The sequence below is a fragment of the Hirundo rustica genome, chromosome 5 (assembly GCF_015227805.2).
Source record: "Hirundo rustica isolate bHirRus1 chromosome 5, bHirRus1.pri.v3, whole genome shotgun sequence".
NCBI lineage: Eukaryota > Metazoa > Chordata > Aves > Passeriformes > Hirundinidae > Hirundo > Hirundo rustica.
The window spans coordinates 42,570,191-42,591,021 of NC_053454.1; the positions used below are offsets into that span (position 1 = coordinate 42,570,191).

The 20,831-nt window shown below is 38.2% G+C and overlaps 1 long non-coding RNA gene across 1 annotated transcript in view; it reads right to left on the reverse strand.

The window, feature by feature from the left end:
* LOC120753567 (uncharacterized) overlaps window positions 1-12,597 on the reverse strand; it is a 30,812-nt gene extending 18,215 nt beyond the window's left edge. Inside the window, exons 1-2 of the long non-coding RNA XR_005701156.2 lie at window positions 12,447-12,597; window positions 7,308-7,435 (exon numbers count right to left, since the gene is read on the reverse strand). This is a non-coding gene — a long non-coding RNA (uncharacterized LOC120753567). The remainder of the gene's footprint in view (window positions 1-7,307; window positions 7,436-12,446) is intronic.
* Window positions 12,598-20,831: the final 8,234 nt, after the last annotated feature.

Sequence of the window (20,831 nt, forward strand, 5' to 3'; positions counted from 1 at the left end):
GGGTTTTTTCTTGTTTGGGTTGGCTTTTTTCTACAATAAACAAGAAAAGTAATTAAATCCAAAACCACTCCCTCTGCTTTGGGTTGTTCCTGAACCATGTATTTACCTAATCTGTAAGAGCATTCAGAGAAATACCACCCCCCCCACCACAATGATCTGCTCCTTTTCCATAGTAACATTATTAGGGAGAGCAGAAGAAGCTTAGCTCAGTTCTGACTGGTCAGAAACTTTGCTCACTGTTGGCAGACCTATGCAGAAAAAAAGTACACTTTCACTGGAAGACATCCCCAAATCTGAAAATCAACAAGCTAAAAATTAGTTACTGAAACAAAGCTCTTATGGAACATTAATTATTTGCATCACCTTAGCAAAAAATTATTAATAGTAGCTCCTTTTTTCATCTTTGTTTTCTATTACCATTTGCTTTTAATCATCAAAAAAATTATGGCTCTTCCTACTGCAACGGGAAATAAGGGGTGTACTACATGCTCCTTATTGAAAAAGAAGCCTATAGGTGCCTAGATGACATTTCTCACTTTAATGTGTTTGAAATCTATTTTATATGCTTGAAGACCACCCCTTCTCCCCCCCTCCCCTTCCCCATAATTTAGTCCAAACTGGGGACAATCCAAAGATTTGCTTCGAAGGCACGTCCCTGATTTGAAATGCTAGTGCAGTCTAATGTGCCATCAGCATCAGGACCATTATAAGATAAGACGGTAAAAGAAATAAGGAAAGAATTTAGAGAGTATAAAAATGAATTTTTTAAATAATAATTGGACTTCAAATAACTATTGGACTTTTAAATAACAATTTAGATACCCAAGAAAACGCTGTCACTTCTGTTGCCTCATTTTTACACTTTGTGTTTAGTCATGAAGAAGAACTAGGGGCAGGCATATTCTGGGGATGTATGTAAATATCTCAGCAAGCAAAGTTGGGAGTACAAGCACTGCCCTTTTAGGAATACTCGTACCTGTGGCAGCAAACGAGTGCAAGTAGGTAGCTGCCTCTCACTAACTCATCACAATGTCACAGATGACAAAGAAAAGCATAAACACAAGGTGAATTTTTCAGTTCATCTATTCTTTTATGTTTTGCATTAAGGTTAATGGTATAAAGAAAACTGAGTAGACATGGCTTTTTCTGTACTTGAAACCAGTATTGAGTAATGCAATCTGTGTACCAACTTAACCATGGTCTGAAAGTATCTGTCAGTATAGCTTTAAACAATGTTTACCAAATATCGCCTTCATGAATCAGGCTTGTAGCCAGAATATTTTATCTACTGCTGACTAAAATTGGATATTTCTGAGGAAGGTACAAACTGGATACTTACAGAATAGTATGTTCACAAGACCTCTTTCCCTGGGCCCCATTAACATTTCAGCACTTAGAATCGAATCCATTTCTGTTCTATGCCCCTTTGCCAAGTACCTCTGGCACTTTCACACTTGAGTGTTAGCTAAAGCAAAGCTCTTGGCTACTTTCCGGATTGTGTTTCCAGTCTCTAAGGAAAAGACTAGGGGAAAAAAACTGCAAGAAATGCTTGCAAACAACTCTTAGCTTTTTGCATTAGCAGCACATCTGCTTGAGGAGCAGCAACCATCAGACCAAATTAGTCTTTTTTGGCATCCCATCTCTTCTGCCTCCTTTTTGCTGTTGCTTTTTCCCACCTAAGGAGAGTACCATATCAGCCTAACTTAAAAAATTAAATCCCATTATATCTTCTTGCCCTTCATGCTGTTCCTGTCTGTTCTTTCTCCATTTGGTTCCGGATATCAACATGACAAAGCAGCAGCTGTATACATTAGCTGAAAACATTTTGGTTGTAATTGATCTGAGACATAACAACTATACTAATGTTCTCATTTGCAGTGCTCTCATCAGAGCTTCAGACACAAAAAGGTTTTTACAATTTTACAGATGAATTCCCTTCAATCTTGGTGTAACTTTCCAAGTGGCCTCTGAGAAGTCAGTCAGTACATTCAATGAGTCCCAGTACATAGCAGTAGCGGTATGGGAAGGAGAATCATCAAAACAAAGACAGGAGCAAAATGAACACAGATATCCCATATGGCAGGAATTCTCTTTCCAATACAAAGACACAGACAAAGCATGATAACTGCACGTTCTAATAGTCCCAAAATGTAAATTACTGTTTGTAATCAACTTCCTGCTCACTGATATAAGACTTTCCAGGCAGTTCGTCAGTTTTGATTGTCATCCTGGGCCTACTGCATGTGTAAGACCTATTATAACAATTTCCTTCTAAAATCACTCCAGTGACTTTTATTTATTTTTTATTTTGTTACATTTATCATTAAACACAGGTACTGCTCATCCTGGGTGGGTGCTTACCCTCTTAAAATATTATAGCTACAGGCTAATTACCAGACTACTTCTGTATCACTCAAGCCTGCAGTCATTACACACAGCTGTCATGGCAGAACAGGTTCAAGATATTAAGCGTGATGGTATTATTCATGTTCACCTCTACAGGATACAAAGTACAGCCAACAGAAATGCCTGCAGTTTTGGGAAATTATAGAGTCAGTAGGAAAATCTTCCCTCATGCTCAAGAGTGGCAGCAAAGCCCTTATTTCTTCTGTTTTGAAGGATTCCCATCTCTGCCTCTGACTATGCATATCATAATCCTACCTGAAGGCACTGACAGGATGGCCAGGGATGGCCCCAATGATGAAGACATTCACTTCAGCAACACTAAATCAGTTCCACTGTCAAAGAAAATGGACCGGGCTCACCCTCAGAAAACCTACACCAGTGCCTAGGCATCCTCGTCCAGACATGAAAGAGAAGTGCCACAGCTGGTTAAATAATTCTGCTCAGAAGATTAAGTACGTAAGGCAGGCTGTCATGCTTCCCGTTGTCCTGATAGCCATGCACTTTACAAAAGATGCCAAGTGCTATTGCAAACACAGTTTGTACTTCCATGACAGTAAGTGCTTCTCTGTGTCTTTTCATTGCCACAGGCCAGTGCTTTTGATCCATCAGCAGTTCTCAGGGCACATTCCCAAGGGAAATTCTTTGAAATGTACCTTCATTTTGATCACTGACCTCAAGCTAGTCTGCACCATAAGCACTAGCCCAAAGAGCTGCAGTTGCTTTGTGCAGAACTTTATCTGATTACCAGATTTCAAAGAAGCTAAACTCAGGCTTATCCACCACATAAAAGAGTCAAACTATTTTAATGCACATTTTCTCTTTTAAACCTAACAAGAGCCTAAAATTCAGACCACAGTTTAGCACTGTTTTTTTTTTTTTTTGTCCTACAGCCAGTCTGCTGCAGTTTATCACAGAAGATTATGCTGTATTAAGAATATTATTCTAGAGATAATAGAGAATTAGAAATACTTAGGAAAATCAAACATACATAGAGATCCAAGAAATACACCCCAAACCTCATGCAGAAAATGAAAATGTAACAGCTTAATCTATTCATAAACAATTAGCTGTTATTACTTTTTTCTGATACTACTCATGTCTTGCAAAGACATCAGGATTTTATATTTTGCTCAAATTAATGAATAACAAACACTTTATGGAAAGACTAATACATTTGTCTACTACATTTGACACAAGAGTTGCTTCACAGTAAGTTGTGTGAATTTTTTTACACGTAACATCTGAAACACTTAAAAAAAATACTTACAATATATTGCGAGCCCCAGCTGTTGTGGGGATGAAGAAATCCTAATGATATCAGAAAGCAGGAATTATATTTCATTCACCCTTTTTTGCCATGGTGAAAAGTCAGTCAACATGATCCAGATGTTTGTTCTGGGTGTTAGAAAGCGTCTATGTTGTAATTATTGTGTGAGACACGAGCTTTTCCTTTATAGTGCTGAAATAATCAATTTAACCCAGAAGTAAAAAATTCAGAAATACATCAGCACTCTTCCATTATTTTTCAGAGTGGAGGACATGGTTTACATTTTTTTTCATTTTTGATACTTAACATGAAGTCTCATGAAATTTTCCAGTGGCCAAAAAAAGCAAAAGGAAAATTATATAAGTAAATTATGAAGTGTTAGAATGTCAAGTTATGTTTCCAAGCAAGTTGAATAAAATTCTGGGTTTTGGTAATATATGCCATTTGTCACTAAAGTTACAACAATCTTTTGTTATTATTTTCAGTTCTCTGTGAGAATCCTTCAACTTTTTTTAATGGGGAAAAAAAAAAAATAAAGTTTGGAATGCAAAGCATATTGCAACTACCCAATTTTTTTTTTTTTTTTTCTTTTAAACCTTGTGCACTTATTTGCATCAGACCCATTATATCAGAGCTTATAGATTTCCCAACTCCAGCCCTATGAGTGTTTATGAATATGGAGAAATAAAGCAGCAAGGTAGAAGAGAATTCTCTCACCACAGACCCAACACAAGACCACTGAGTTGATGAGCTATGAAAGCACACTGCTCCTCTAGACCAGCTTAGGCTTTTGTAAATACACCAGAGTCAGACATTTAAATCAGCCATCAGTATTGACATTTAGGCTGGCAGAGCTTTGACACCACTATTCTCAGAAGCATCGGGTGAAGTAACAACTATTCCTGTGTACCAGAAAAGAGAGAACCAATAAATAGCTATACTTGCACACGAGTTTCCATCATTACATTTTAGTAGGCTGACAGAGTATATGTTTTACACCACATCCCCTTTCCTAATGTCATACAATACCAGCTGTGAGAAAAAAAAAATAAAAATGACATAACACTTTCCATCAATTTCCCCAGATGATGATCAGTGCCTCTGTGACACCGACAACCAACACATTTCACAGCCCATGCAAAGTCAACAGCAGCATAAAAACAATTATACTTGCAAAATTATTGGCGCTCTTGAGGCAGGAGAAAATGCAGTATTGCAACAGACCTGCTTCCTCTTGAGCAGGCTTAGGATAAAATGGAACTTATTCAACTGCAGGAGCCAGACACATCTACTAAGAGAAGCACCCAGGGAATGCTCTTGCCTTGCCTCTTTTTTGCTTTAATCTCCTTGCTGTTACCTTAACATCACAGGCATAAATTAAAAGCCTTTTTATTATTATTTATTGAAATGAAACTGGCAATGGTAACTACAAAACTATCCCCCCTCACCCCATCCCCCCATATGGTGGATAAAGTCTATAAAGTCTTCTCTACTCTAGCATAGTGACAACACAGCACAAATAATTTACTCAACCCACCAGGCTGATGCCAATCTTATGTGAAACACCTGAATTCAATCAGGTGAGAAAAAAATAATGTGAGCCATTATGAAGAAATTTATGACTGCAGTTAAATGAGTATTTATTGACAAATACTATTTGCTCCTTGTGCACCTCTATTACACACCAAGTAGCAATTAGTGAGAAATGCTGGTCTTCAGACGCTATTTAAATGAACATGTTTGCATTGGCTGCTTATTTTGTAATGGATAATTTATTGCTAAATGCTTCAGATCTGCAAAAGCTGTGATGGTGTTTGCACACATCCAACTTACAGTATTGAATTAATCAGATTTCTGCAAAGCCAGACACATACCTGGATTGCTCTGGAAAGGGATAGCATATATAGCATAAAACTTAAAAGCCTCTTCAACAGGTCCTGCTGCAACTTCCCTGAGGTGATCAGGAAACTATAAACTACAGCAAAGCTTTAATCTCTATCACCCATCACATTCATGTATTAGCAGTGAAAGGAGCTCTCCTAGGAAGACAGACAAAGCCTGACCTCTTTTTTGGTACCAAAAAGCTGTAACACCAGGCTGAAATTTGACAGAAGGCAGGGTAGGAATAAACCCAAAATACTGACACCACATTCAGGAAGCTGGCTGGAGGTTCACAGCTCAGTTAAAATGCAGAACATTTCAGGAAAATAGCTAAAACATAGATGAAATTCAAGCAATTAATTTCATTAAGAAGTTGGAACAACAATTTCCTTTGCGACAAAAGTTCTTGAATAAACTTTCCAAAAGGAAAGACAGGCAGACAAAACACATTAGAGTTAAATGCTATTTATTTTTGAGGTGTTCCCTGACTAATGATTTCTTCAGAGCTTCTTAGATGAGGAAAAGTCTGAGTTAAATCTCTTTATATATATATAAAAAATTAAAATACAGTCTGTAACAGCCTGTGCATATGTATAAGATAAAGAATGAAGGGGGAAAAATGAAGAAGAATGCAAATGAAACCCAATACGTAAAATTACATAAACTACTAAATTACCCAGATTATTCTAAACATTTCTAATATTTTTTAATGGAGAATGGAAACAACAAGAACATGCCAGTTGGCTAGAAGAGGGAAATTTCTAAATAAATTATTTATGTAAACACCCTACTTCCAGTTGTAGCAGTTAACATATCAAGACAAAGTTTTCTGTCTTGATAAAATGTCAATTTTATATTTATCTATTTATCTCAGTGTTAAAGTATTTATGTATTTATCTAACTGCTAAAGTAACAGTGAAGGACCCTGGGTGGCTTCAATTGTGTCAATAAATGTACCTATCTAGTTTTAAAATAATCTCTCTTTACAGAAAATTGAATGAAATATTTCTGGGTAATAACCTTTACCATGAAGAAGGTATCTGAAACAGGTCAGAAGAATTACACTCTAATGTTTTCTCTTTCTTCTCAAATATTTTTGTAATAACACGATGAGAAGCTAAAGGGCAGGCCCCCACATCAGGAAATTCCTATGCCCCATTTCTAACAAAGCCTCTAGGGTTGGAGTCACCCCAGCTCTTAGGTGGAAGGTTCACACCATTATCATTTTGGGATTTTTTTTCCCCCCAATATGCATACAAGCCATTTTAGTGCAGCTAAAAACACACATTGTATGCTGTTTCTCCATCAGAAGTAGAAAAATAAAAAGCTCAAAAGGTTGAGCATGACAAGTTTGTTCAGAGCACTTCACAACAGAATTAAAGCGTCCCAGAAAAGTAGGACTCTCTCACGTTGTTTCCTCCCTATTAAAAGACCCATTGGAGTAACCTCCAATTTTTCTGTCACTATAGTTATCTGGAAGTTTAGAGAACTGTACATGTTGCAAAATTCTGTTTCAGCACATAAAACCATCTCTGGAATGAAAGAGGTTAGGCATCTACTTATGTTAATGAAATTCCTCAAACGAATATTTACACAAGTGAAGATAACTCTTCCTACATGTTTAGCTTTGCAAGAGCCTCAGGGAGAAAAGAAGCATGTTTTGTGCCAAACTAAAGATGTCACACACAATGTGTTTTTGTGGAAACCTTCCTCCAGACTCCCCATCTTGACTGCTAACATAGGGCCTACATACCTCGGCAGGAAGAGAAGTCAAGGAAGGAAAATAAGTCACATCACATTTAGGCTCAAAGTGCAGCAAGTTCCTTCTTCACTTCAGTGGAATTGAAATTCTTCAGGATCATTATTCTTGTGTTTCATATCCTTGAAGATACCAACAGATAAACCACATTTTCCTTGTTTAGTTTAATTATTCAGCATCTCCTACAGACCAGCAGGCACATGAAAAAGTCAGGGAAGCTACATGGTCACAGTGAGGTGAGCCTTTGTGAATCCAGAGCTGTTGTTATATTCAGCATAGTTGTGAAGGCCCTGTAGAATGGCCTGACAGTTAGGAACATGGAAACCACCATCCTAGCCCATCATTATAAATACCACAGTTATCAAATATAGCCAGCACTGAAGTTCACAACAAACCACAAAATGATAGTTTCTGCAAAAGTCATAGTGGTCCTCCATTTCCACTCACACCTGGTTTTGATCAAAATATTTGCATGGATTTTTGGCTACTTGAAGCCATGAACTGGGCATGATACTATACACAGCTCACAGTCCTGAAACAGGGGACCACAGAAGCAGCAGCCTTGCCAGCACTGCACTTCCCTACTGTTGCTTTGTGTTATTAATTTTCATATTGTATTTTATGTTACTTATTTTTTTATTGGGTTTTGTATTATAATGGTTTGTTCTGTACTCCCCTGTTCTCCTAGAAAGTGTTTTATTCCATGGTTTGTCCCTACCCCTCTTCCCTGTCACTCCTCCCAGTCCCCTCCTGTGGGCCCTGTCTGTCATTTGGCTGTTCCTCCCAGCTTCTGGAGAGTTCGGGTAAGGACATCGAATGATAGGGCAAGAGCTGAGGAGATTCTTCCCTTTATGTTCCCACTGGTTTCTTTAAATGTCCCCCCAACCCTGTTCCACTCCCACCTTATTCCTCATCGGGTGTTGGTTTGTCCCCTCCCTTAGCCCCTCCCCTGCATTTAAGCCCTGAACCCGAGGCCTGGGCAGAACTTGGCAAGAACAGCTGAACTGGGACAGGTGTCCAACCAGGATGGGATAAAGACCTTAGACTTGCCCTCTGACCAATCTGACTCCTTTCCTCCGCCACAAACGTTGTTTCTCTCATGATAAGGGAAAAAGCCGCTTGCCTCTCCCCTGGTTTCTAGGAGCCAGGGGAGTTTTCCTGTCTGGTTGCAGTCTTGAGCTAGCTTGGGCAAAACAGAGCCAGCAGCTCCGATAGAGATAAGTGACACCCTACTGCATTCCCACACTCCTAGCTTTGTCCAGATACACAGGATTTTTTCCTCCCCTCATTCACACAGGTGAAGACAAGGAATTCTGCATTTATAAGTCCAAGGAATACTCAGTCGTGATAACAAATCAACGATCAAGGGCAGTATCATGCAGGTTACTATTAAAAATCAAGCATCTGATTAACAAAGGAAAAGAAAGAAATACTAAACAATAAGAAAGTGAAATAAGCTGGACTCAAATAAGTCAACTCACTAAAATCTAGACATGCTTGCTACAAATATATTTTAACATAGCTTTTGTGCCTTTATGTTTTTGCCATCCACAGACAGATGCATCTTAGTTCTTGAAAAGCATGATTGTAGCATAGATGGCACCAAGGGTGGTGTAAGAAAAAGAGGAGGAGAAAAAAGGGAGGCAAAACTATGAACTGTTACTAAAGTCAGAAGTCTCCACTGCCAGCATAAATTGGTTTCTTCAGTTGCTGACACAGGAGAAGCCTGAGGCCAAGGTGATCGAAATGTCAAGGTTACCTCAAGGCTGTAAGCACTTTCTCATGGCTGTTGACTAATTTCAGGACCTTGGCAACATCTGTCCTGCTAAGACAGTGGTTCTTTCACCACCTAATGCCTTGGTTGGTCTAGAGATTCATGGGCAAGCACAGGTTTTGTTGTGATTTAGTCACACAGAAAAATAATGTGTATTTACACCTATGTCTATCCGCTGTTTGTATGTTGAGTGGGAAGTGCCAAATGAGTACATTCAGGAGAAGACAGCAATTAGACACATTAGTTGACCTCAACTCTATATTAAATGTTAGAAGTTTAGTAGTGTTTTCTGTTGTATGCATTTTGACAATTACTAATTTAAAGAAGGTAAAAAATAAGTTAAAAGGAATGGAAACCGCTTCTGGTGTTTTTCAAACTGTGCTATTTTACTGTTGCAAAAGCTTTTGAAGTTTGATTGCCAATAACATACATCACTGACTCCTGCACGACTTTGTAAAACAAGACAATAAATTTCTCTTTTCCGAGACTAATAAAAATTGTTACAGTGTTACATACATATGCAGTGTTTCATACAAATTATTGGAAAACTGTTTTTGGCTCCATAGAATATATAGCCATACCATTATAGTTTACTAGAGAATAGAGGTGGAGGGCAAAATATACCCCACGTCATCACTCTGCTGTTTCAAGGGGTTAAACATTTTTTTTTAAAAAGCCCTTTGATAAGGAAATCAATAGAAGGCAAATATAAAAGCATCTCCATACAAGAGAGGAAATGCTTGCTTAGGAAGCAGATTGAACAAGCTTAGTTATTATATTCTTCTCAGTAAAATACCCATATATGTCCCTACTCCGCAGTAGACGAAAATGGGAAAAAATAAAATCATAGTTTTGAACCTAATTGAACCATGATAAAAGGGAATAACAATCCAGGCAATTACAATCTTACTAATGTACAGGTTGGTTGAAGTGATAATGAGAAGTACTAACTCAACGATCTCTCCATTTACTTGGAAATAGGTATTATCTTTCTTGCCCACCATTAAAAAAATCCCATAATGCCTTATGAATTGCCTCTTTGTAATTTGATTAAGATTGAAGTGTTTTCTTTAAACATTTAAAATAAAATGTTTCTTCCAATCTTGATATTAAACAATCAAAATATTTTCTTCATTAAAAAACTTTTTTTGCCAATTTATTTGTCTCATTTAAATAATATTGAAATAATGCTTGTAAATAGCTTTTCTTGGAATCCTTGTCATATGGCTATGGAGTTTAAAATGTAATGACATTTTGCAGCTTTAAAAAAGAAGAATTTATTTTGCCTGATATGTCAGTGGATAAATCTGAAGACAATGATTGAAATGACTGAACTTGAAAAAGAAACCATTTGCAGTTTCAACAGTGATTTATTGCTTACTTCTGAAGTACTGTCAGACAAATAATTCCAAGTACCCAATCCTGTACATAACATGGCACATCAAATTTGTGGAGATAGACATCCTTTCTTTGTAGAACAGGAGTAGCTTGGAAATATTCATACATTTAACAGGCTCCAAATTATTATGCTTGTTCCTATGTTTAACCAGTAACTCACACGAAAAATCCCTATGGAGCAGTAAAAAGCTCCTGGCATTAGTAAAGGAGCAAAGGTTTGCAGTAACACTGTTTTACTCACCCACTTATTTGCATTTACTTCATTTTAAAAAGCCACAGCTAATGGTACCAGTTTAGAAGTAGCATAAAGATATTCAGGCAACTTGACTACACCAGTCTGAAAGTTTCATACTCAGAAACCTCATTTGGCTCCTACTTTCCTCTGTGATAGCTATATTTTTTGAAAGGGTTAAAGAAGTGGCTCAAATTCCTTCTGCACAAAGGGAAATATCTTCTGGGCTTGCCTGTAACTGCCCAAACCTTAGCAAAGCTAAACAAAGAGCACAGACCCAAGCCCTGCCAAGATCTCTGAAGGTGATCCCTTTCCTTGCCAGGTTTTCTCAGCCTATGATTGTTATTTTTTTCTTTATCGTTCTCATTTGCATTCTTCAAACAACCCCCCCCACCCCCAGTTCTCTACCTAAATCCCACGTATCTGGAGAGAAGGGAGGCACATTCTCTACACCAGAAGCACCCTCACTGGAACACCTGGCCAAGGAAAGAAACATGGCTTTGAATTCCCCTCTCTGCTGAAGGTGATAGAACAAGAAAAGTAAACTCTACGGGTTTACAGGTCTCTCTGGCATCTTTCTCCACAGAAGTAGTTTTTGTGTGGAAAAAGTACTTCACTGAAAGTGAAAAAGAAAGACATTGTAAGTCATTTTATACTCAATGACTCAATGTCAGAAAATTGGGTCCACAGAGAGCAAATGTACTGGCACAACTTAAGAATTAGAACATTTACTCAGGATAGGGATAGCTGGCCAACCACACTTTGTATTTTATACTATATATGCCATTATTTAAATGGCTAATTGAACAATTCCACAAGCAAAACTGAAAGTACTTTATCACAGAATACTTTTTCACTCCATGGCTTAAAGCATTCCCACTGGAGACAGCTAGGCAGGGGTCAAACCTTGCCATTATAGAAGGAATTTCAGCCTTAGCTTTCCAGAACCTGATAAAATATTTTAGCTTCTACCTAGATTTTTAGTTTCTTTTTAAAGGGGTATTGTTCTGACAAGGTTTTCTTTCTGAGAATCTTATTAAAGGTTCAAGCTACTGATGGGGTGGATATACCATAGTCACATTTTGTGGGAACAATTAGTTTGTTCTTTTCAAACAACCATCTGTGGTTTTTGTCTTGGGAACAGAACTGAATTTAAACACAGTGTAGTATCCCACTAAGTATCTGATTGGCTGTACTTGCCAAATTATCACATTCACTGACACTGGATTTATTAAGTTTGATGAAATGAAACAAAGAAGATTGGAAAAGGAGTGCCAGAAAACAGTACCTATCTGTGTCTTACAGTGCTTCTTCCTTAAGGGCAACCGGAGGTTGCTGCAGTTTCAAAATTGCCATTTCAAAACCTTCTGGATCTTGGCCACAGAGCATTCTTTTCAAAATTGCCACAGACACAGATCACTCAGATATGGGGCACACAGAGACAAAGCAAACAGCCAGAGCGATGCAGAGCTGCACACAAGCAGCTGCTGACTTCTGATGCAGGGCACCCATGGACTGCCCATAGGCTTAACAATAATTGTCCTTGCCCCTCATCCCCCATTAGACATAGAAGCTACAAAAAAATTTAAATCATCTCTTAGCTTTCTCAAAGGCTACTTTCAAATACATTAAAACATTTGCATTCTACTGGTTTGTGGTTTTTTGTTGTATTTTTTTTCCCCTAGCCTTCTCAAACTGCAGATTTTCTTAATTTAAAGGGGACTCTTACCCTTTGTGACAATGAAGATCCCAGGTCAGCAACTTCTTTCTTCAACACAAGAATCCCTCACAGTCACAAGAACGCAAACGAGAAGAAGAATGCAAACTTCTCAGTGCTGCATCTGCTGGAGGATCTTTGGGCTGGTGCAAGGACAAGAAGATACAAAGCTGAGGGCTTTGCAGGAGCAGGAAGCACAAACAGGTGTTAGCAATTTCTACCAGCTGAAGAGCAGCAGCAAAATGTAATTGCACCCAACACTAAATAACAGTTCTAGCATCAATTTTGTTTGAAAACCAACAAAAAAAAGGGGCATATATGTCCTCCTAAGCTGAGAATTTTGTCAGTACTTGCAGGCACTCCCTGTGTGCATGTGCAACAGGTAAGCATGATTGTTGGGAGCTGTGTAGCTAGTGCCCAGATCTCAGAGATGATGAAGATGCTTTGCTAGAATCCTCCAGACAAGGTCAGCCCAGCATAGAAATGAACTGCAGGGCCCTAAGAAATGCCTGGGGGGAGCACACAGGTGTTGTAAATTCAAGGGCCAATAAAAAGAGGATTTTTAAACATTTTGATAAATATTTTTAACATCTTAATTCTTTCTAAAGTCTTCTCTGGAGTGGACCACAATTAAAAAACTTGATGTCACTTTATTTGTTTTCCAGTTGATGTAGGTAAGGGAAAATGTGGAGTGCAGAAAATAAATATAGAAACATTCTTAACTGTCATAGATGTGACAGGAAACATACATGATGCTTTTTAATCACACAGAAAACTAAATTATTTACAAAATACTTACTTTTTTTTAATATTGCAAATCCTGATAATGTAACAAACAATTCTTAAAATTAGGTTTGAGAAAAGGTGAGTTCTGTTTCACAAGCAAATTATTGAGAGAAACACAAATATTTCAGATAATGTTGTTACATTCCATTTTGTAAACTTTTAGCAAACAACATTACTGTAACTCCAATTTCAGATCATTTATATGATCTTTATGTCTTTATGTGAGGTCACTAAGTATGCCTGTTTTAAGAGTCTAATGAAATCTTGAGCCATTCACGTATTGGAAAATGCCAGACTGCCAACATTTAGGAAATGAATGTATCTGTGGCTTAGGATTACAGTACTTCAAACAGTGATGTTTCATACCCATCAAGTCTTATATCATATATTAACTAGTAATTGTAAAGCAAATAGGTAAGTTTTCAGCTTAGAAGCACTGGAATTCATAACTGTTTCACAAGTGCTTAGAAGTGCAGAAAATGCATTTTTTGCCATAATTTTTTGATAATTGATTGATGGCTCAATTTTCCGTTTGAAAAATATTGTTGCTGAAAAATAGTTAAAACTTTACTATTCTGCATCTTCAAACTTTGGTAAATTAACCTGCTTAGTTTCTCTTATAAAACTAAGCTTACACAGCTTAATTTTGCAAACTTAAACATCTGATATAGGAAAAATTTTACTTCGTCACAATGAAACAGTAAAACAAAACAATAAAGCTGATTTCAATAATATTTAAAAAATATTTCGTTTGTATAAACATCAGTTGTACTAAATTTTTAAAGTATTTATGAAAGAAGCAAAATCAACACCCAGGACCTTTATCGTATAGTGTATTTCACTTGTTACTGTATGTTGACAAAAAGAACAAGAGATTAATGCAGTAGATTTCTTTTTTTCTCACAAGCATTTCTGAGATTTTAACACATGGGAAGTTTTTAACTTTGACTTTAGATTTTCAAGATTTTTTTTTTTTTTTTTTAAGATCTTACTCTAGTGATGAATTTCTGTTTAGCACAAACAAGCAGCAGGATTTAGTTCTGATCTTGACTTTTTCTCAGCTTTTATTCAATAAGCCAAACTAGACGCAGAGAAAACCATGTGCTGAACAAGGTTATGCGTTTCTGAAATCCTTCTTCTATAAACAAAGGGAGTAAACCCAGCCAGCAGGGTAATTATTTTCAAAGATGGTGCCAAAAAATCTGGGATCATTGGGTCAATGGAAATTCCTTCACCTTTTTAATAGGTTGGTAACCAAATTCAGAAAGACAATGCAGAATCATGCAGAAGCAAAAAGAAGATCTGAGTAAGTAGCCTGGCAGTAAAGCGTGGCAATGACTGTGTCAAGAAAAATACTTTATCAAGAAAAATACTGAGATCAACATCCGATCCACAGCTCAGGGAGTGCTATTTTTGAGGAAAATATTATTTTAAAAATCTCTGTTGTCATAGCTCTCTGTCAGCCATTGAATTAGAAATTAGTTTTACTAATTGGGGTTATAATGTTTCCCCCTCTGCACAGGAAGAGAGTCAACACAAAGAGGTGGCTTTTGCATTCTCTGCTGCAAGAATAAGATATTAATATTACTTAAATACTGTATATCTTGCTGTCCAGTATCCCAAAAAGTGAAGGAAAATTTATTTTTAAGGCAATCTTAAACTCACACTACTACTTTTTAGAGGAATAATCACAGTTTGCTGAAAAAATAGCACAGGTCTATTTTTAGCTTTGTAATATATCATTTTTAAATTTGTGTGATGTTCTATTTCAATCATCCAAGCATTAGGAAGCCGAGTAGAAAGCTTCTTTTCAGCTGTCCTTGCTGATAAAACGTTTGTCTGGGTTTTTTTGAATGACATGCTGAAAGAGAAAACTTGTACTTCTGAAACACACAGAGAAAGATGTGCACCATCCTTGCCTCTGAAAATGCTTAAATGGTTTTCCGATGAATTAAAAATACTATTCATTGAAATAATAGTTCACCAGATGTCCTAAAGGAGCCAGAAAAAAAAAAAAAAAAAACAAAACAAAAACAACAAAACATGAAGCAGCAGAAAAAGATAAACTATGGTTTATCTGCTGATTCAAGAAAAAAATGGAGAAAGTTAAAAATAGAATGCCCATTTGCATGTAAAAGAGTGGGAGTATCTTACTCTGGAGACAGTGACTGGCAGTAGATGGAACTGTTCCAGAGAGTAAAATTGCTGGTGAAGTAAATTCAGACTATTTTGAGTGACAGACAAAAAAATCCTGCCGGTCAGGGTAGCATAGGTGGAAATGTGGCCTGAAGGGATGGAGAGGGATGCAGTGTGATGCATGGACTCCTACACACTCTCTGTTGTCTTTCTACAGCTCTCTGCTGTGGTTGGCAGGGACATAGAAGGACCACGAGGACCACTCTTGCTGGGTCCTGTCTCAGCACACACAGACCACTGCTTGTGCAAAGGCACAGACAGCGTGTGAGGAGACACTTCTGTCTCTGCCAGAGGTCAGGTCACAGCCTAAAGCACCAAGTTCAGCTCCTGCTACCCAGCCACACATTTTCTTTGCAAGACAGTCTTTAAGAATGAATACAGGGGAGTAAACAGTGAAATACCCCCTCTGTGTTACCAAGAAGAATTTGAATGAGTTCTCCTAACAGGAAAATCTTTTACCTGATGTGTCTTGCACAGCACTTGATTAAACTCAACCAACTTGGGTACAGATTATTAGTTGCAATGTGGCTGGGTTTTGCCATCCTGCACTGCTGCACTTCTCACCAATGACTGCAATCAAGGAGAATTTTAAACAAGCCTGAATCAGGGCAGTCCTCAGGTTGTTTTATGGCTTGTGGAAGGCAGCCCAGTCTACAAGGGACCACACAGCTGGAGAAATAAAGGAAGTGAAAAAATAGGCCAATGTTAAAAAAATTGGCGATTCTGAGCATGTACAAGAGTAACTGCAAACTGCCTTAACCTGGAACCATCTATCTTCACTTATTCACTTGAAGAAATAAGGAATTTAAGGCATCTTTCAAAGTAAGGAAGAACTTGACTCTTTTCTTCCTGGGCCTTCATGATGAGCTGTGATGATGGGAGTTCCGTTCCTTCACGCTTATGGATGTACAAGTAAGGAAGCAATGGAGCCTGGCTTCCTGCCCCTTTTTATTTGGATTCCAGAGACCATTTTTGCACCATCTGTGATCCTGTTGCAATACCTACATGGGAATAAAGATTACCTTCAGACTTCATTGTAGATAAGACCACGCATGGCAGAAGGCCTGAAGAACGAGCTCCCTGGGGCCTTATTCACAGATGTGGCTAAGTCTCCTCCTCTTACAGGTAACTTGCTGATCAGTTGCTGTAAGGGCAGCTCCCCCAGTTCTTGCTCCCCACATAACTGGGAACCACAGGGATGTGCTTATTTTCCCTACTGAGAGAGGAGCTTTTTTTGGTCAGCCCTCTGTAATACATGAACAGCCTTCCACACTCCCAGAAGAGAGATAAATTGGTTATACAGCCATTTTGCTCCAGACCAGAACAACAAAATAAATCACAGTGCCTTGTCAGGGATGGGGATGTGAACTGTAGTGCCTGGTTCAGGTGTTTCTCAGCAGCTTTCAACAAAATCTGCAAAGAAAATGCCTGCCTGGAGTTGCCTCTACAAAGCCATTCAGTTCATTGCCCATGGGAAGCGCATACTTCTCACATCACCCTTCTTTCCCTCACAGTGCTTTGATTTTAGCAGTATGGCAAAACACCAGACCTATCTATATTCAGGCTCAGCTTTTGCATGGAAATCTTTGTAACGGGCAGCTTTCTGGCTTGTTTTCCATCACAAATCTTACAGGAGAAGTGCAGCAGTTTCAAAGACTTTTACAAGGAAGCCTCAGGGCTTCTTTGCCAGACTTCAATGGATATGTTTAGAGCATGGTATATGGAGGTTGAACTGTCTGACTCTCATTAACATTAATGGAGTCAGAAGGCTAAATGCCTGCACACCATTCTGGTGACGTACCCACAGCATCTGGCAAGTAGCCTGCTGCCATTGCTATGTCCTTTTGGGCATGATGTTTCCTTCTTCGGTATCAGGATGGCAAAGTAAAGCAGAGAGGGACAGACTACTTTCCTTCAGCTAAGACATTTTGCAAAGTAAAATAACTGTAAGGGCTCTTCCTGAATTTTAACACAGGATCTTCCACTTGCACATGAACTTACATGAACTAGCAGCCTTACAAAAAATAAATTCAAAACCCCGTATCAAACAGACAACAAACTGCAGTCAACCTATTTGTTTAATATGAAAGAGTAGGCTAGCAGGTACACAGGATTCATGGTCTCATGAAAATTCTAGGGTGTTTGGATTATATGTGCACTTTGAAAATTATAGATAAAGGAGGTACCTTTCAAACATGAGGCTGTTGCACAGCTCAAGCAAGTAGCTAATTTAAATTTTAACCAGAATTAATATAAAGAAAATCCTTCATTCCCTGTTTATGAACACCTGCAGTTTTTATCACAGACATTTTCACTGGAAACAATCTGTTAAAACTGTAAAATTATTACAGTGTAGTCCCATAGTATGTCACACTGGCAGTACCTTTGATCTCAGCCCCTGGGAAGCAGTTTTTCATGTGGGCAGCAGCAGCAGCTGTAAATACAATGTTAATACTGTTGAAGTATTAAATTTCTCTTTTATTTTGCTGGCTGAAGTCTGAGTGCTTATGCAGTTCTACACTTCCCATATATTTGCTTTCAAGTTTCTGAAGTTTCAAGATAACATAGTGTCCGAGATAATGGACTGTCTCAGATACTTTTATAATGGTGTTGCAAGTGAAAAAAAAAAAAAAAAAAAAAAAAAAAAAAAAAAAAAAAAAAAAAAAGTCTTCTCAGTTTCTTTACAATCTGCAAAAACTTTGGTGATAAATCTTAATCTCTCAGCATCTCGATCCCCTCCTTAGCTGCTAGACATTTCCCAGATTTTCTGCTTTAACCTGATGAGAAACAACCTGTTGGCTAAATTACTTTGTTACTACCTACAGATTACTGCACCTTTTTTCTCACACATTTAGTCCTACTTTAACAAAAAATGTCTCTTTTTAAGATGCTCTGTGCATTCCCAGTGATTGTCTTATCACAACACTAAAATTCTAGATCTGTTCCGACTACGCCATACACAAAGAGCACAGGGATCTTCCCTTAGCTTGGCATCACGCTGCATAGCTTATCAGCCACCACACACCCCTCCCAACCATCCCCGAAGCCAATGATATAAAGACTAGAAAATGTCCTGAGCAGTGTAAAAAATAGCTTGAGTTAGATGAATGCTACTCTAACCCCTACAATTTTATCCTGATGCAGTTGCTTTGTGATAATATCTTACTCATTCAAGCTTTATACAGGGAAAATTATAAAGATTGGGCACTTTTATTGTTCATGTACTGAGTGCACCTCTTCAGTAAGAATATTTCTTAAACAACATTTTAATGAAATGAACAGCACACACATTCTTTTAAGTGAAAATTTTATATTTATACACATATCAGTGTTTAAGTGCTTTATACCTTTCAAGGGCACTTGCATTAAAATGTGCTAGGAAAAGTGATTCTACCAAAAAATGCACAATCTTAAGAGTCAAAGTTGTCTTGATTTAGCCTCTTCTATTTACTGCTTTTGATTCTGAATAAACACATAAGCCACAAGACCTGTTCTACTCTGTATGCTCTGCACACGCTGCCTTCAAAAGTGCATAATAATATGCATTTTTGTTCATTTTCAAATACCACTGTAAGAGTCAGTTGTGTGCACACAAAGCTTTTTAAATGCATACGCTGTGGTTTTGTGCCTTAAGGCAAATCTCATTTCATGCTTCTTGGTATCAATATAGCTTGGGAATGCAAGGACTGAAGCCTATATTCAGGGTCTAAATCCAGAAAAGATATAAAAGACCTGTTAGAAGGGGATGGGGATAGAGGGAGGGTGGGAGAAAGAGAGGCAAGGAGAGCACACTTCCTACCAAGGCAGGTACATATCTCTCCTCTTCAACTTGTGAATAGAATTAGGCATCCATTTGAGACTTAGAATAGCCAGGAGGCTAATGTTCATGGGGTTTTTTGTTAATCAGGCATCAGGTAAAGCTTTTAAATAACCACTTGCAAGGACCGGAAGTCAGCCTTCCCCTTTTCCCAAGCAAGAGCTGTAACTGTCCCAGGATGCCTAAAATAACATGACTATTTTGGCACAAATTCTGTGCACACTCTCCCCCACCACCTCCCACTAATGAAAATAAATATTTCTTTTATACCTGCATATTCCTTTTAAATGTAGAGCTTTTTCACAGAGGAAAGCCTTATTAGAATAGCTTTTACATGGAAGATTGGGGTGAAAGATAGATTCTAAACCCCTTGTGCCAGGCAAAATCTGAACCCACATTGCATACTCATACTCCTGAATGAATGGAGACTCCCATCACCTGCTGCTGCTGCTGTGCTTCATGCACAGCCTGCACCATTAGTCATGCTCGGAGGATGCCAGCTGGATAGAGCCCCTCAGGTGAAACAGGCTGAGGAATGCCTTGCTTATGAATTCAAATTAGGCTTAAATGTAAATTACAGCTGGGTCACTCCACACTAAGCTGGTTCAGGGATGCCCAGGAAAAAATAATTTAAAGCCTTCAGGATATAGAGAGATTTTGACATGAATGGGTGGCTAAAGACAGATTCAGTCTGCATTCCCTCAGACCCAGCTCTAGCTAAGCCTGCTCCATTTGAGAAGCTCAGCAGCCACGGTGGTGTGAAGGCTCAGAAAAATGCATGGTAACTAAAGAATTCAGGCGTCTCCAAATTTGTGTGACCCCTTTATGACTTCAAGGAGTCACAAAGGCTGCAGTTTGGAACACAGAGCCTTAAAACAGGTATTAGGCAGATTTGTTCTTTCATATTCGTCCTGTCTTGATTTTCTTAATATTATTTTTGTGGTGGAAAATCCTAGTAAAAGAAATTCAAAATTTTAGGGAGGAAAATTTCACATGACATTAAATGGCTTGACAGAAAGATTCACACAGCCATGCTGCAGAAGATAGTGGTGTGTAAAAGAACAACCTGTCAGGTGTGAGCCAAGAATGGGAAAGAAAGACAACCTACTTGACTTAGATATGCAGGTAGCAGCCTTTGTTTGAAGGGGAGGGTTCCAATCACCCGTTCTATAAAAAGCATGTCACATAAGGGGCTCAGTATGACTGTATCACAACCTCCAGTGGCCCAAATCCATTTGTCTCCGCTGACAAATCTGCTTCTTGGGCCACAACTGCAAGTGCCTTTAACTGTGGTGGCAAAGAAAATTGTGCAAGGATGGAGATGCTTCCAGAAATCTAACAGGAAGACACATCTGTGCATCCTTGACACCAAATCAGTCAGGGATGGCACCCATCAAGGAGTTAGGGAGGAGACATGTCTCTGTAGCTTGGAAAACTCAACTTACCTCATATGAAATAGTCGTTTCCCACCTCAAAAATTGTTAAGGTAACTCCAAGCAAAAACTCCTATCCCTTGACCACTTTTGTTTTGCACATACATCTACTGTTTCACAGACTCCTAAAAGAATGAAATAAATACATTTTAATATAAATCATTC